The sequence below is a fragment of the Oncorhynchus kisutch genome, unplaced genomic scaffold, assembly GCF_002021735.2.
Source record: "Oncorhynchus kisutch isolate 150728-3 unplaced genomic scaffold, Okis_V2 Okis06b-Okis10b_hom, whole genome shotgun sequence".
Classification (NCBI taxonomy): domain Eukaryota; kingdom Metazoa; phylum Chordata; class Actinopteri; order Salmoniformes; family Salmonidae; genus Oncorhynchus; species Oncorhynchus kisutch.
Genome location: NW_022261983.1, coordinates 6,543,673 through 6,557,657, shown reverse-complemented (window position 1 = coordinate 6,557,657; position 13,985 = coordinate 6,543,673). Strand labels below are relative to the sequence as shown.

Sequence of the window (13,985 nt, the reverse complement as noted above, 5' to 3'; positions counted from 1 at the left end):
TTTTTTCTAATTTCGTCTGTCATCTTTGAAGTGTACCTATGATGGAAATTACAGGCCTCTCTCATCTTTTTAAGTGGGAGAACTTGCAACATTGGTGGCTGACTAAATACTTTGTTGCCCCACTGCACAATAGTTATCTTTTGTTTGTATTTATTCCCATCCTTCAGCTACCCTCAACCCCACCCATCTATCTCTGAAGACCATTCAGCTTGATTTATATTTGCCATATATTTCTAACTGTGCTGTTTCACAAATGTTCTGAACCTATATATTTTACGGACACCGTATATTTTACATGAGTTATCTTGTTTTTAATTGAGATTTCATACCTCCAGGGTCTTCTTTCGGACGAGGAACGAGTCCACAAAGCCTCTACACATCTGAGGGTTGAGAGTCTCCTTCAGCCCCCTCACCAGCTCCTCCATCTCCTTCTTGTTGTTCTCAATATTCTTCAACAAAAGCTTCCTGCTTTTCAGCCAAGGGCCCAGCCAGGGGAACATGTTGTACAACTATCTCCCCGTAAACATAAAGTTAAGCATGAATTACCCTTTATTATTCCTGTACCCCAGTACAAATTTGAATGACTATTACATTTTCCTGGTTTAGTCAAGTGTGACCAGTTTGTTTTTCACTCTGAGAATAATGGCAAAGTAAACATCATGAGCACATAGTACAATACCTGAACTGAAACGGAGCCTGCAATTCGTAGGTTCTCATTGGCTCGATCCACTGTGGCTCGGAACTTGGAGTCAGAGTATTCAAACCTGCTGCCGTACACAATGTTGGAGATTACGTTGGCGACAGCATAACTCAATGGCTGGGTTGTGTCAAATGCTTTACCTATTAAAAAGATCAAGATCAGAAATTCAATTAGAAAACCTAAGGATTTTTTAAATGTAATCCTTTTTTTGGTTTTCAAAATCAGACCTACGAATTCTTACCCTCATGTTTTTCCAACACTTCGATCAGGTAATGAATTTCCTCTAAGATTTTCTCCTCACTCCCTTTCTTGCCCATCCCAAAGTCTCTAAGGTTCGCCAGGGCAAAGCGCCTCATCTCTTTCCATGAGTCTCCATTGCCAAACAGAATACCTATTTAAAAGTAACATTGTGCAGGTGTCAGGAACTAATCATGTCAGGAGAGAATCATATATTTGTCAAGTATTTATAGCTCCAAATATGCTTGCTTGACAGAATATTGTTGAATGCAACAGTTAACCGGGATTACAAGTTTCACATACTACATTACCATGTCCATTGGTGAAATCATACAACACAGGAAGCATGCCCCTGTCCCCAAACTCCTCTGCATGGTTGACCAGCGCCTGCTTGACCGTCTTGTATCCTGCCAGGATGACCACTTTTGTGGGTCCAAAATGAACCGTGAAAACAGACCCATATTTCTTGGACAGCTGTAGAACATAAAATAAGACTAAATGCATGGTTTATTAAAAAGGTCCCGGACAGTGACAATCATGTTTTTTAAATCAAATTCGATGATATTTGAATGTAATCAGTTCATAGCAGTTTGACCCAAGTAAAAAAAAGTACAGTAGCTGGTACATTGGAAAAGCTGATAAAGTTACTGGTCCCTTCTCCCTCCCTCCCTCCCTAACCTATAAGACTGCTAAACGTCAAGTGTCGCTGTCATCATTCTTGCTGCTTCCAGTTCAGTAGCAGTACCTTTCGAGATCTCAACTAAACAGAGTAGACTATAGCCTATGTATACGTGGTCGGAGAAGCACAGTGTAGTTATCTTTCCAATTGAATATATTTCCTAAATAGGCCTATGATTAGGCTATAGTTTACTACATTGCCTAGAAATAGGGCTACATATTGATCACCCATATTTCTCAGTCTGAAAATCTTCTCACTCCTAAAAAGGTAGGCTATAAAAATAGCTCAAGAGAAAGTGTAAGTTTCTCCAACTCTGCTCTCTTTAAACTACATCTAGCATATTTCCTGATATAGCCCAGTAATAGAAAGGGCCATGTGAGAATCTCAGCTAATTTAGCCCATATCTTTAGTTATTTTTGCGCATTTGATATTGCCTATAGGGGGCAAAATAGCTGGGACCATGGCTGGCTAATGAGCTGCTTCACATAAGCCTAAATGTCATTGCGGGACTTCGGTTAGGTTTGAGACCAGTTCTTGCTGTAGCGGGTGGAAGAGCAGGAGCAGGATTTAGAAATCAGTCCTGCGCAGACCTCTACTGTGCACCATGACAGTGAAGCCTGTAACTTTAGAGCTATTTATGACTGTCAGTGTGAAAAGTAGGGAACTAGCGAGGGAAACTGACAGATCAATACCGTTACATTGCCATACTGACTAATACAACTCACTGTGGTTAGATGGTTATTATTACTGTCTCATCTCGCAACTGCCAGGTAACTAGAGACTAGAGCTGACCTGGCGGTGGTAGCTACTCACTAGCGTGGCTTATTCATTCACCTCAATCGAGAGGGGATGAAACATTAGACAACGTTACATGTCAGTTACAATACTAGCCCAGCACTGCGAATAAACATTAGTTCATTTTTTTCTGTAAAGTTAAACAGTTACCTTGCCAGCTATATCAGTCAACTAAAGTAGCCATTTTCTGTTCTGCTTCCTTTTACAACTCGATGAAAGAGCGGAACACATACACACTGACTGAATTGTGCTCAACTCTCAAGTGCTCGTCCAGCCAGCCTTCCAGATGTTTTGCCTTCACACAGCCTGTTACAGCCTTCCCGACAACTATGAGGTGTCCGCATGGCCCTAAAGCACACAGTTGCCACAATTTGATCACATTCCAATGATAAAACTGAGGGGAACAAAAATGCAATTTCAGATACGTCCCCCCACATTATGAAATTGCATGTTTGTCCCCCCCAGTTTTATCATTGAAATGTGATTTTAAAAAACGTGCCAACGTCCTTTAGGACCATGCGGATGCCTCAGTTGTCGGTAGGCTGTTTGGAGTGTTCATCGGACTGGATTTAAAGACTGCACAAACACAACAGAGCGTGCTGACAGGCTGTGTGAAGGCAAAGCTTCCCCCCAGTGAAAGTCCCTGTGTATAGTACTTGTAATTTACCACTGACAATCATATTCTTCTATTCCATTGTGTGGGTTGTCCTACAGTTGATGTAGCTTGTGTCATTGGGGCTAATCATAATGGTGGGGAGGTATTATTATTTCACTTTCCATCTCCTTTTGTCTTTCCACTATCATCAAGCTATAATGAGACATTTTAGAAAATTAAACATCTACTCGGTGTGCATAGCTTCCCAGGCAACTACCGCATTAGGAATGCTGTGATACAAAAATCAGCTTTCCCAAGCAAAGGGGATATGTTGTGAAGCCTGCGAAGACAGACCCAACATACTGGAAGTCATAGTTAGGGCTGTGGTCATGAAAGAGCCGGTGATTGTCAAGCAAATAACTGCCGGTCTCACGGTAATTAACCGTTAATTAACATAAGCACATTTACCATCTCATGGCTTCCACGCATAGACTACAAGCCATCAATACAGACCTTCGGAACATCAACATTTTAAAAAGTCTAATAAATCCATGTAATATAGCCTACACCATCACAATAAATCCATGATTTATTTTAGAAACATGATATGAAGAAAATGTAGTCTATTTCAGAAGAACAGAATAGCATACGCTGAGTTGTCCTTATGTTAGGCCCTGATCTGGCTATGCCATATGGTTGTGGGCTCACTAGTTCATTCAGCAGGCAAGATTTGGTTAGAATTACGTGGAAATATTTTATAGTATGAAGAATGAAATTTAACATAGCTGAAAAAAATTGAAAGGATATTTGCACACGGCTATTCTGTGTTGAGCGGTTAACAAAGAAACAGGTCCTCCTATATGCTTCATTTAGAGTTATTTATTTAGCTTTGGTTGTGATACAAATGTTGGGCTAAGTGTTTTGATTTTTAATACATTCTAAGGCTGCATGATGCGACTAATGATCATTTGAAAAAGCATGAAGGGCATGAGCTCTGCTTTGTTTTTTGCGCAGGCTGTACACACTTCATCAGTCTCATTCACAATTTGACAAGCGCTTGATAATGCCTCGAAGTTCCTTGCTGCATTCCCTTTGTGTACAACCTAAAAAAAAAAATCCATGCCTTTTGCAGCCAGTGGCCGTCTTGCCTTTGGGCTGAAGGGGCAGCAGGTAGATTAGTGGTTAGAGTGTTGGGCCAGTGACCAAAAGGGTGCTGGATCAAATCCCTGAGCTGACAAGGTAAAAATCTGTCATTCTGCCACTGAATAAGGCAGTTAAACCACTGTTTCCCAATAGGCTGTCACTGTAAATAAGAAATTGTTCTTAACTGACTTGTTCAAATGAAAATTAAGTAAATTCCCTTCTCCTGGTTGCTTTCCAAAAGCCTCTCACTCACATGGCTCTGTCAGTGATTGGGTCTTTCTCACAGGCTACAAGTGAAGAGGGACATAACTGCTTGCATCCAAATTCAAGGTGCATATTGGAAGAACTGTAATTGACTTTTTGTCAGCCAACAAGATAAGTGGGCCTAACAAACAGCAAAAGCACTACTCCATGTCAATCTACTATCCCCCATAGTACAAAAGTTAACTAGAAATAAATATTCCAAACATAGTCTGGGATAGTTGTGGGATGCGATAGATCCCAAATTAATACAACCAATAGCATTAAAAAAAACTGTTTTAAGCAATGAGCCTGACACAACAGTTCAGAACGTTTAGCATAAATTGTTGATAAACGATTATGCTATTTCTTCTACAATGTATTAACTGAATACTTTTGCAGGCCCAATTTTTCAGTTTTTGATTTGTTAAAAAAGTTTGAAATATCCAATAAATGTCGTTCCACTTCATGATTGTGTCCCACTTGTTGTTGATTCTTCACAAAAAAAAATACAGTTTTATATCTTTATGTTTGAAGCCTGAAATGTGGCAAAAGGTCGCAAAGTTCAAGGGGGCCGAATACTTTCGCAAGGCACTGTATATGTGTAACATTTGTTTTGATTTAGAATGGACCATTATTATGCATTTGTCTCAAACGGGGGCAGGGGTAAAACATTTATGTAATTTATGTAAAGCACTTAAATAGCAAATGAAGGATGCCTTTCCCACGGTTCATTTTCATACCAGCCAGGTAGGCTATACTTCTGTTGTAAAGAGAAGCAATGTGCTTAATATTAGGAAAGCTGAGCAATAAATATAGTAGGCATAGCCTATAGAAAGCTGATGGGAACCTCCTCTTATTAAATAGAGGCTTTTTCTCACGCAATTGCATGGCCTATAGAAATGTTGCGCAACATGAACTCATGAGCTCTCATGAAGTGTTTGAATAGATTTTTAGATTACATTTGCAGTGATGTCAGAGTATTTAGAGGCACAGTAGAGTGCTGGGTACCAGTCATTTAGCATGTTTGGTAGGCTACTAATGACCATCAGCAGCATCAGAGCTTGGAGAAGCCAAATTACTGTGACTAAATGGTCACGTGAATTTGACTGTTGTCATGACTCGTGACTGCCGGTGTGGTAGTAATACGGTCACCGTAACAGCCCTAGTCATAATTATTCATTTAAAATCAATTGAACATTTCAGGTACACAAAAATAAAAAATACACACATTGAAAAGTTTCAGAAAAAGGTGCAACAATTAAATATTGCATATTTCAAATTGAGTACTTCAAAAACACATTGTCAAATGAGTAGATCACTACATCAGCTAATTGATAGTATCATAACTCAGAACAGTAAATAAAATGAAATACATTTCACGATCCATTTAAGAAAGATTTCCCTTTTCAAAAACATTACAGGCAACTCGTTTTTTCTATATTTACAACTTAGGTCAGCTATGTTGGCCTATGGAGTCCCGTGGGAAACGCGACTACCAAACCATCCAATGATGAGATTTGTAAACACATGATCTGGGCTCCCGAAAGGACTGATCTGTATAATATAAACAACTTTTGGAAAGCTCATATCTGAGCTAGCCATTAAACAAGTATGGCCCACAGATCTAATTGAATCTGAACCACGCTTTAACTGGAACAGAAAATGGAAAAATATTACCTTGGCATCCCGTAATCCAAACCATCAAAGTATACATTTTAAGTTTGTTTTGGACCAAGGAAAGATTTTACAATGAAATTGGCGCCAACGGTTCACTGTGTCCCCTGAAATAGGTAAGCACATTCATCTAATGTGGGAGTGCCCTGCAGTTAAATGCTTCAAGGGCAAAGTTACAAAATAAATGTAGAAGTGCATGAATTTAAATATTCATTGCTTTCCATCTATTATGTTACTTAACAATGACAGCCCCTTGACAGCCTCTCTTAGAGAAAATGACTGCTGGCAGGCAGCACTGCTGTGAAATAAATGTTGACTCTTAAGATGGCAACCACCTCACTCTCACCATTTAACCAAAGGACACAGTTACTATTAGAAGTTCCATCATTAGAATTATCAACAGGGAGAATGAATGGTACTAGACAAGGAGCAGTTGAGACCTGGACAAATATATTGGACTCTGTAAAGAACAAACTCAGCTAAGGCCCACGTATACAAACCAATGATACAGTATTTAAACTTTTGTTACTTTCCTTGCTTTCTGGCCCACAGTGAAGGGGGGGTACAGGGACTAAGGGGGAAATGGGTCATGGTTATCTTTATATGCATGCATTTTGGTTTTATATCTGTAACCCTCTGAAGAAAACAAATTAAACAAGTTGGTCACAACAACAAAAAATACATTTCAGGCTACGTAGACAGGCTCCTGGATCGCCTCTTCAACGAGGTCACACTTGATCCAGCACCGTATGTGGGGAAGCTGTGTGAGCTGTCCATCCCAGGACCCCTGTCTGCCCAGTATGAGAGGCCTGACAGGTAGGAGGTCAAAGCTGGATTTGTCTCCCGCTTATATCTTGGGGGTGACTGTGGCCAAGTGGGTGACTGAAGCGGGGTACATGGGTCCCCCTCCTCTCCCGCTCGCCTCACCATCAAGCTCTGTAGTTTGTGGCATTTCCTAAAGCCTAAGTAATTCACTTTTACATGATATGATATCACATTGTTACTTTGTATAGTTTTATTTCAAGCATTCAGATGGAAGATGAGTGTTATACATTGTACGAATCAGTGTGATCTTGCACACTGTAGTGAGGCCGGATGCCTACAGTATATTAGGATTATGGCTCTAAGAATCTATTTATGTCAAATGTCACCATTATTTATCATGATTGTTCATGTTGATCAATATTTCAGCTATACTGGCCTATTGTAAGTTATCAACTGAATGTCTGATCAATGAATACAATTCTGAACATATCATTTATAATGTTAATATATAAGCCAAAAATTGTTCAGTACACTTATGGTGTTTTCATGTACGTTCCCTTATGTCTAAGCTTCTAAGGGGACTCAGGCTTTACTAAAGAAGAATTGTATCAGTGAACTGTATTCTGTAATTAGTCTAAAAAAAACAATAGAAATGCAATTGTGTATTGCTACTGTTTGTCTGAGAGCCAACAGTCCATGATCAGCTCTATTGACCATGAGAGCATTGAAGAGAAAATGGGTTGAGGCATACTCCGAGTCGATATTCACGTAATATGGAATTCCCCTCGACCGCATCCACAAATTGGGGAAAATCAAACATTCTTTTCCATTGACCCCCAGTGTAAGAGAGACAACTTTGTTGGATATATTTTTGTTATATATAAACAACAAACCATGCTGAAAACCTGCTGTGTGTTCAATGTACATGTAACCAGGTCAAAAATCACGACCTACGGTTCGCAATGCTCCCACGTAGGGAAATAGAGCCAGCAAGAAGAGCCTGTGGCTTCAGGCTATTCGGCATGGGAGAGTGGGAAATTGTGGGGAGCCGGTGTCCAAGTAGGCTACACATAGTTAGAGCTCTATAAATGTGGAAACAATGTAATCACAGGTAAGACATTTAACTTGTTTAGCAAGCACAATCCGTTTGTAACTCCATTCACTACTTGTAGCTGTATAGTTTGTTTGCGTCTTGGCTAGCCTAACGTTCTGGTCGGAAGCTAGCTAGCACTCACGTGGCTTCTAGCACCGTCATGAATAGGGGCATTCAGGACGCCCTACAATATTACATTTTTCTAAGTAGTGAGAACGCTAGGGAGAGGCAATGTTGAAAAGGGGAGGCAGGGTAGCCTAGTGGTTAGAGCGTTGGACTAGTAACCGGAAGGTTGCAAGTTCAAACCCCCGAGCTGACAAGGTACAAATCTGTCGTTCTGCCCCTGAACAGGCAGTTAACCCACTGTTCCTAGGCCGTCATTGAAAATAAAAATGTGTTCTTACCTGCCTTGCCTAGTTAAATAAATGAATAAAAAGACATGTTGTACTCGCGTCGCCTGCTTCAGCATTGCAAAATAAATGTAGAAATCTATGTTATTCAATTATTGCTCATGTGCTCCAACGAGTGCCTGCGTTGCCAAGGGCTAAAATAGAAATTAGTTATATTTCTGATGCAGATTGCGCTGCAAGTCCTGCCTCTCCCATCTCATTGGGTTATAGAAGCAGGTACCCAAGTGCCATCTCCTCATTGGTTATACCCACGTGGGTAAGACGAACGAGGTCAGTGGCGGTAATGCACCTAATTTATGAAAGTTGCCAATCGCAATATAAAGTCAAGAGGTGAAAAGCCTGGAAGGAAGAGAGATGACTAGAATCGATTCGGTTGACCGTTTTATATGTGGAATAATTGTAGGAGTAGAACCTTGTGCATTTCAGGTAAAATAACAACTCAATGTTTATATCCCAGGACAAATTAGCTAGCAACAGCAAGCTAGCTAAATAGGACAGATTGGCTAGCAAGTGCAAGCGAACTAGCTAAATTGCCTTAAAAATGTTGAATGATTTCGACCTGTCCCCAAATTAATATAATTTGTTCAGAGTTTGTTTTGATATTTTAACTTGCGTGTCATGATGGCGTTTGGTGTGTGGGGACAAAATACATTCATGCACGATGGGGCACACGCACAGCCAGTTTGGGTTCCGTGTAACACTGACGGGGAGTGTACTATTTAGGCTCATAATGACATATGGCCCATTGTTTACCTTACCAGGCAATGACCACAAGGGTGTTTCCACAAGCTGTCTGTCAATGTTTTCCTGAGTTTTACACCAATCTTAAAGCTGCAGTCTATAATTCAAACATCAAAACATCATCCCATCACTTAATTTGGTAAACAGCTGAGGAATGGGGCTGGAGAAATGCAACCACTCAAATTCACAGATGGCGCTATGGATGCAAGGACTGACCATCCATGAAAGGATCTTTTTAGGCCAGGATTCAATCCGATTGCTGATTTGGACAATGCAGAATGTAAAGGTAATATCCAATTGAGCCGACATACGCAGCTTTTTCCGTGAACGTGATCTCTGAGAATGCGGGAACATTGCCTTTAAAACGTGCATAGTGGACAAATGTGATCGGATTCAATCTAGCCCTTAACAACGTTGTGAAGCTATACAGTGTTTGTTTAGAATCACATTGTTTACAAACAAACAAACACTGAGTTCTAAAGAGTAAACCAGTTTAAAAAGGGTCAATCTGCCATTGGTACATCCATTTTTTAAAGTTTAAATGACTAATTATAGCTATTGATTCTTGAAGAATATAACTAGAAATACCTTATGAGCTTAGCTCAACTGTCATACCCCATCAGAACCCAAAGTATGAGTTTGTTAAACATAAAAATAAATACATGTAGCCTCTAAACATGGTTAAAACTATAATTGTATTATTATGGATGGTCATTGCATCCATAGGTTTGTCTATAATTTCAGAGGGGTTATATTTCTCCAGCCACATTCCTCAGCTGTTAACCTAAAACAGTAGTGGGGTGTAAGCTTTATTGTTTGAACTGCAGATTGTCCCTTTAACTAAGCTCTCAAAGCATCTGGAAGTTATTCCAAATAAATTAACCAAACAGACTGTGGAGATCAGTGTGTGACTTAAAACAATGCAGGTGTTACGAAACTCCCTGTGAAGTAAACAATGCAGGTGTTACGAAACGCCCTGTGAAGTAAACAATGCAGGTGTTACGAAACGCCCTGTGAAGTAAACAATGCATGAAATGTAAATATAAAAACCTGAGCTAAAGGTTGTTGGCAGCAGTTCTGTAACAAATAAAGTATAATTCTATGTTGACACATATCTTCAGGAGTGATATTGTTGCAATATAAGTTGGATTAAAGTATGTGTGAGCTATTTTGGTGAGTTGTTTGGTCTGTGACAAGAAAACTATTAAGATAGGGGTAAAAACACACAAAACAATCCCTTTAAGCATTTATGACAGATACGATTTTCAAGCCAAATGCCTCTATTATGTGAGTGAATGCACAGTGGTCATCATTTCACCTGTATTGTTTGACAACACTTAACATTTAAAAAAAAACTGAAATGGAACATTAATGGAGGAACATTCTCTGAAAACATTCAGAAACTCAGAGCGAGTGTGGTAAGTAGGGCCACATCAAAATAAAAACATTTTAGAGGGCTAACTGGTTGAAACACCATGTACTCAACATATTGATTTGACAATACATGCCTATTGAAACTAACTGGAAGTTTTATACCTGCTAAAATACCGACATTTTGAATATATTTAGCCAGATAAAACAATGTCCCAGATCATATCAACAACCACAACATAGTTTAATCTCAGGACTTCCTCTCACCTCACAGAGGCTGCGGTAGGGCCTCTTGAGATCCAGCTGGAGCATGTTACCAAGCAGGGGCAGAGGCCTGGGTCCTGGAGGCTGCTTCCCCTGTTCCTCAGAGTTGGAACCAGAGGAGAGGCGGTAAAGGGCCAGCAGAAACAGCAGAGCCCCCAGCAGTGTCACTGTGCTCGATGTCTGGAGAAGACATTCTAAAAGAGACATCTTCAAACAGCTCTAACAGGGCTAAAAATAGTGACTACTTCCTGCTCATTGATCTGCCTGCCAATGGAGGCTCACCTTTTATAGAGCATGGAACAGCCTCAGGGGAGGGGCTAAACATTCTGAAAAAAACGTGCTCTTATCTATGCGAAGGTCCTATGACGATTTCCCATAGTTTATTAGACCTTGATCAACACTAGATACAATTGAAGGCAAGTGTAAAAATAAACATTTACAGACCTTTAAGGTTTGACTCTGTTAACCACCATCTTTTGAATGTCATTTAGCAACTATTAGATACATATTTCCAACCTTTTTTCACAAATGCACACATTTTGGGGAGTCTTTCACATTTGACACTTTAGTGGGGTGTAGAAATATAAATGACGTGGAAACAACGTTGATTCAACCAGTGTGTGTGCCCAGTGGATTGATAGATCACAGTGTTGTGACGAGGTATATTCTACACAAACATTCTGAGTGCTTTTTTGGTGAACTCCAATTCTGACTCGTTGGAATTGAATATCCAGACTCCAACTCCAATTTCACAAAAAAAAGCTGCCGATATCAAGTATACTGATTGATTAACAATTTATATGGAGCAGTCTGACTCACTGCTAACCAAGGCTAATCAGAAGTCTACATCTTGTCTTATTTATCTTTGGGGTGTATCCAAGCTTAGAGAAGTCAGTCATCTAACTGTTATAAGTAACTGACATTGTGAGTGTTATGTACCTTTGGTTGGCCTGTTTGAATAGGACAAGAAAGCTTAAAGTTGCAACAAGTTGGATTTTCTTGCCCAAATTTACCCAAATGGTTTATTATGTAAAATGTTATTAGTAGCTAATGTGGCTAATGCTAACCACAAGCTAACGTCATTGGACTTGGAGTAGGTTAAACTAGCCAGCAGCTAGGTAGCGAACAGTTTGTAAACAACTTTACTTTAAGTGAGACTTTTTGGCTGTGTTTACACAGGCATCCCAATTCTGGTATTTTGCCCAAAGAGCTGATATGATTGGTAAAAATACCAATTAGTGGAAAAATATCAGAATCGGGCTGCCTATGTAAATGCAGTCTTGGTTTCAAGTCTCCTTTCCTAACTGGTACCTCTCATGGAGGGAAAGTAGCCAGCAGAACTTCCACTCCTGCTGGAGCTAGCTAGCTGATTAGTTAGAGGTTAGTGTTAACCATATTTGCTAGCTAGAACTAAGAAATAAGTATGCCTGCTAGTCATATATAAACATGCCCACAAGGGAGTGTGTATGTGCGTGTGTACACATACAGTGGGGAGAACAAGTATTTGATACACTGCCTATTTTGCAGGTTTTCCTACTTACAAAGCATAATAGGTACACTTCAACTCTGTGAGAAGGAATCTAAAACAAAAATCACATTGTATGATTTTTAAGTAATTCATTTGCATTTTTGTTAAAGGAATTTGATTCCTATATGTTTATTAACCAATTCAGTTAAAACACTCTGCCCATTCCTAAGAATTTGTAAGATACTTATTTGCATAACATGGACAGAGGCCAGTCTCAAAATCAATCAATAGCGTTTATTCTCGAGAGTACAGATCATGGTACAATTTACAACAGGTTATAAACTAGGTTTTAACTTGGCCTTCCTCCACTCCGATACAATGGCAGTATAGTTCACAAGCCTTCCCACATCGTACACCACCTGTTAGATCATTTACTTCTAGCCCAAGGTATCTCCTCTCCCTGTGTGGAGATAAGATGTCCTGTAAGGAACACAGCATTCTAGCCAGTCTGACGATAACTTCATTCGTTTCTACCAAGGAACAGACAGTCTTTGTTCTAATTCTTGATTATAATTACACACATTATATTCAGTACTATGATTATAATAAGATTCATACATCCATACAGTAACATAGAAGTATTCTGTTTAGTCATAGTTCTGATTGAAATGTATAGATAATTTAATCATTATTCATAAAAAATACCATAACAATTTTATTGCATGACATAAGTATTTGATCACCTACCAACCAGTAAGAATTCCAGCTCTCAGAGACCTGTTAGTTTTTCTTTAAGAAGCCTTCCTGTTCTCCACTCATTACCTGTATTAACTGCACCTATTTGAACTCATTACCTGTATAAATTCTAGCTAATGTTCAGTAGTTGACACACATATATACTGTATATATATACACACATATACACACTCCCTTGTGGGCATGTTTAGCCCATCCCAGCCTTGTGCAGGTCTTCAATTTTATCCCTGATGTCCTTACACAGCTCTCTGGTCTTGGCCATTGTTGAGAGGTTGGAGTCTGTTTGATTGAGTGTGTGGACAGGTGTCTTTTATACAGGTAACAAGTTCAAACAGGTGCAGTTAATACAGGTAATGAGTGGAGAACAGGAAGGCTTCGTAAAGAAAAACTAACAGGTCTGTGAGAGACGGAAGTCTTACTGGTTGGTAGGTGATCAAATACTTATATCGTGCAATAAAATGCTAATTATTTACTTAAAACTCATACAATGTGATTTTTGGGATTTTTGTTTTAGATTCCGTCTCTCACAGTTGAAGTGTACCTATGATAAAAATGGCAGACCTCTACATGCTTTGTAAGTAGGAAAACCTGCAAAATCGGTAGTGTATCAATCAATACTTGTTCTCCCCACTGTATGCTCTCTCTAATTCTCTTTCTCTCTTTCTTTCTTTCTCTCTCTCGGAGGACCTGAGCCCTAGGACAATGCCTCAGGACTAGTCCACCTGGCCGTGCTGCTGCTACAGTTTCAACTGTTCTGCCTGCGGCTATGGAACCCTGACCTGTTCACCGAACGTGCTACCTGTCTCAGACTTGCTGTTTTCAACTCTCTAGAGACAGCAGGAGCGGTAAAGATACTCTTAATGATCGGATATGAAAAGCCAACTGACATTTACTCCTGAGGTGCTGACTTGTTGCACCCGCGACAACTACTGTGATTATTATTATTTGATACTGCTGATCATCTATGAACATTTGAACATCTTGGCCATGTTCTGTTATAATTTCCACTTGGCACAGCGAGAAGAGGACTGGCCACCCCTCATAGCCTGGT

At 39.7% G+C, this 13,985-nt stretch overlaps 1 pseudogene; it reads right to left on the bottom strand.

Annotated features, from left to right (window-relative positions):
• The window catches only part of LOC116353021 (cytochrome P450 2K1-like), a 19,558-nt pseudogene extending 8,604 nt beyond the window's left edge, over positions 1-10,954 (bottom strand).
• Between the last annotated feature and the right edge of the window lie 3,031 nt (positions 10,955-13,985).